The 4,630-nt window shown below is 31.4% G+C and overlaps 1 non-coding gene across 1 annotated transcript; it reads left to right on the top strand.

The window, feature by feature from the left end:
• The first annotated feature begins 2,112 nt into the window (after nt 1–2,112).
• On the top strand, nt 2,113–2,186 carry TRNAV-AAC. Its single transcript has one exon. It is a non-coding gene; the product is annotated as a tRNA-Val (tRNA).
• The last annotated feature ends 2,444 nt before the right edge of the window (nt 2,187–4,630 follow it).

Genomic DNA, 4,630 nt, shown 5'->3' with positions numbered 1-4,630 from the left:
GAATTTTGTTATCCAAACATAGTGCTAACTATTGTGTATGTATAAAGAAATAAAGTGACCTCACAATTAAATTGTTAATAAAGTCACAATTTTGTTCAATTCCCTTTTAGTGTTAGAAACCTAAAGTTAATAATAGAAGTTTATCTTCTATCATCTTCTCCCCCATTCCATGACTTAGTGCTAAATATGCAAAAATGTAGATAATTGATATCTATCGCACTTAGTGTTGCAAGAATCCTGCTTAGACACTAATTAATCAGCGCTAGGCGGTCACCTAGCGTATCACCATAATCGGTGTTCTACGTGGCTAGGCGGCCGGTTAGGCCTCCTAGGCACCGACTAGGTCGCCTAGCCGGCTATTGTTCCCTTCTTTCTAAAATGGGTTGTTTCACTAAAAACAACATCGTTTTAAGCGAAATAACCCTAAATTGTTCAAAGTGTACTGTAGGTGATTTTTAGGTTAATATTTAATATTTTAGTATTAACTATTAAGGTATTAAATATTTTATAATTATCAAGTCTTAAAAAATTTAAACAAAATTTAAAAAATAAAATAATAAAATACACGGGCACCCAGACACCGATTAATCGTCGCCTAGACGTCCCCGAGCGCCTAGCGATTTTTTCAACCATGATTGCACTTGCTAAAATTTTTTAAATCAGTATAGTAATGGTTGGTTGTCTACATATTTTGGGACTAAATCATGAAATTGAGTGCAACCATGGGAAAAAGAGAAATAAGATGTAACATTTTATTAATAATCTAGTCTAATAATCACATGGAATTTTTGGCCAATCAATTTTGACAGGCTTATTAATGAAGATACTAAAAATGATAACGCTTATAATATATGGATTGACTCCATTATTATTGTATAATTCATAAATAAGAAATGCAATTGTTCCGCAATTATATTCCAAAAAAAAATAAAAAAAATGCATAGAATGTGGCAAACATCAATAGAGAAAAAACCACTCAAATATTGTTGGGCAGAAACTTGAAATATCGTGTCCTATAACATGTTAATGAAGCATGACATTAATTGTTACGTAAATATAAGAAAATAAAATTGTTCTTTACTATTAACTACAGTATAACTTTTAGCGATAAGCATTTCATCATTATAATTTTTTATTCTTTTTGAAAACCTTGATCATGATAATTGGTATCATAACAATTTACGAATTTGAGATTTTGGTGTATTATATTCAACCCTAATTATTAAATCTCCACGAAGTCAGATGTGACTATTGACTGCGCAAAAAGTTCTACACATGCATGCTGGTGGATATGGAGAATATCTCTTTGGTGTATTATTTAATGGGATAAAACTTAAATATTTAATCAAATTATTCAATTATATTAAAGTAACATTGATCCAAGATCATGATCGTGGAAAGAAGTCAAGCTTTTTAAAGTAATGTAATTTGTAAAGGCAATGTATATATGACGTTTCAATTACATATTTGTTTTTAATAATATTTGTCCCAAGTAGAAAATAATAATAATAATCTGTTCCTGAATTTGTGGTTTGGAATAGATTTATGAACTATGAACTTTAGCAAAATCATTATTTATATATCTTGACTATGTTAGTTTAAGTATTAATCTCTCTCACACACACATTAACAAGAATTTAGAAGTGTTGAAAATGCTTTAATAACATTGGAGTGATCGAAATTGGAATGTAATTTGAACCGAAAATAAGAATGTTGCATGTTAAAAGAAAAAAAGAGAAGGTTAAGTTTAATATCAGCCTTATCTTCTTTTCGATGACAAGAATCTTGTCAAAGGTTGAGTAAAAGTGGTGACATATAGGCTCAATAAATAACCATCAATACCTACATGGGCAGTTTAGTTGATCATTAAGGTGAAATTTAAATAGAAATACCAAAGATCAAGTCTCACTAGCGACGATACACTGTAAACAAATGTCTAGGGCTTATGTGTTCAGCTCTTTTATGATAAAGATCCAATACCCAAGCTCCTGCAACATAAGTTACATAACTACTCACATGCATGTCAAACTTCCCACACAAAAAACTCCATAGCCAGAAAATTTTTATACCTTATTGTATATGTATAAACAAACACAAATGAGGTGACGTCGAGGTGTCGTGGTGTAGTTGGTTATCACGTCAGTCTAACACACTGAAGGTCTCCGGTTCGAGTCCGGGCGACGCCATTTTTTATGTTTAAGGATGTTTTGGATAATCTCGGTCCGACAAGATCCCTGTTTTCTCGCATGTGGCCCATGATCTTGGATGTTTTAGATTATCTCGGACCGACAAACATTTCTGTTATCACAAGTTGATTAAATGTAAGCCCAATGGCCCATATGCAGTTCGGTTGGAGATTAATACGAATCTTACATTTCTCTAGGATTGACAATATGGCCCATTAGATCATAATTTACCATTATTAATTAACATTATTACACACTCTAAACCTCTCTTAGTGAGAAGCACAACAACATTTAAAAAAAAAAAAGAAAAAAAAAAGAGGAGTCTCAAAATGGATAAACGAGAGGGTAAAGTATGATTCTTTAAGGTTACAAGTTTAATTCTTACCAATACCCTTTTTAGTTGAACATGTCGTACTGGATAGCTGTGTTTACTTAATGTACACTCTAGGATAGTGATTGTGGATTCCCCGATCACAGAAAAAAAAAAAAGGATAAAAAAGAATATGAAAAACTTAAATACACTTTAAGTGTGCAAGGCATCACGTTTAAATTGGTTTAATCCAAAAAATCTCATGATTTCTATTTTTTGGGTCTAGCCATAAGTTTCTTCAGCTAGTTAACGAAAAGTCTCATGTTCAATCCATCCGAAAAATGTAACTAATCTAAAACTTATAATGAAGCATTTTGTCACCCTTATACTTGGTCTTATACGACACAAACATGATTAGTCTTGATATGTGATTTTCATTTACTGTCCCAATATTAAATTACATAACTTATTAAATAAGTTTGATCTTATCATGTAAATATATTTTTTAAATAATCCAAAATCTTTAATTTTCAAACCATATAAATAGTTCTAAAGCCTTATTTTAAAAAAATAATAATAATAATAAAAAGTTAATCCATTCCTATCCCATTGTCATGCCTCAACACAGCCACGTCATCAGGTGCACTAATACATTGTATGCCCTTGCAAGTTGGTTGCAACTCCATCGGCTAAACACTAAACAACAACCTCGTTCCTAAACAAGCAACGTTTTTTCCCCTTCAAAAAAACGTGCTTTTTAAAGTTACCCAAAAAAAAAAAAAAAAAAAACCATTGACTTGTTGACTGCCACTTAGGAGCATAGTATTATGCATGTGCCCTTTTCTCTCTTTATCTTTTCATAGTGTTTGACGTCGTTTTTGATGACACGATCTTACACTCGTAACAGTTCATTAGATAGAGCATAATAAATACATCATTTTAGCCTTTTAGATATATAAAAATAATAATAATAATAATAATAATAATAATAATAAACGAGAATTATTATTGTGGGTATTGGGTATAAAATTGTTTTAACATTACTATTGGAATTATGTCCCAAATCTATAAAAATTCGATATGTTTAAAGATTCAAGTGATTTATTGATGCAAAAATAAAAATTGTTTAAAAAATAATTTAATTAAGTCTAATTTAAAATTTAAGGAATAATTTTTGTGTTTTGTTCATCTAGAGCTTGCCTATATAAGGAGGAAAAAGGCAAAGAGAAGGGGACATTTCCCCTCTAACCACCAAGACTACACCTAAAAGTGACCTCTCACCATCTCACAATGTAACCCATTAACCGTCCTTTTCTACGTGGTTTAATTTGCACATCAATTTGCAACTTATTAAGCATCACTTCTTACGTATCATGCATCTGTTTTAAATTTTATATGTGGTTTGCACACATATTTGTAACGTAGTATTTGATAGCTTTAGGTCCATGCCTATACGATTTGGACGGTGTGATTGTCTTAAGGAATATGCTAAACTACAATATAGAACTTGAAGAACAAGACATTGGGTAGCGAAATACACATTTGGTCTCCAATAATACTTTTATACTAAATAATAAATCAACATATTATAATATTTTCTATAATAAAAACAATCTCTCTAGCTCCCAAAAAGTCACTCGGCCTTCTTATATTCTCACCATAATTAAGATTGGATCCATGTTCCACTATCCTCACAGTCTCTTGCTTGTATCTCACCATTTAGCAATATTATGTAACGCCCACGTTGTTAACATACTTTTAACATAAGGGTTACACTTGTGTGAGACCGTCTCACAGATCTCAATCCGTGAGACGGGTCGGGTCGATCTAATTTGGGTAATAGTTTATGAGTTAGTATTATGATTTGGTTTCTGTTTGAATTCTTTGCGCTATTTTTTCTTAACAATAAGATATTGACTTTTCTTTAGCGTACGTATTATGAATATTTCTTTACCCATTTTCAGGGTCAATTTTATTAATCCATTTTCACCAACGTACTGTGACTCTTTGGTACGTACGTAGTGCTATGAATACTTCAAAGTATTGATCCTTGTTGCTGCACTTATAGGATGTCCCATATCTTAATACTTCAAAGTGTTGATAGTTTGATACCAGCACTTATAGAATGCATTAC

This window comes from Ipomoea triloba, chromosome 15 (genome assembly GCF_003576645.1).
Source record: "Ipomoea triloba cultivar NCNSP0323 chromosome 15, ASM357664v1".
In the NCBI taxonomy this organism is placed as follows: domain Eukaryota; kingdom Viridiplantae; phylum Streptophyta; class Magnoliopsida; order Solanales; family Convolvulaceae; genus Ipomoea; species Ipomoea triloba.
The sequence above is the reverse complement of the archived record's forward strand: the minus strand, read 5'-3'. Positions and strand labels throughout refer to the sequence as shown.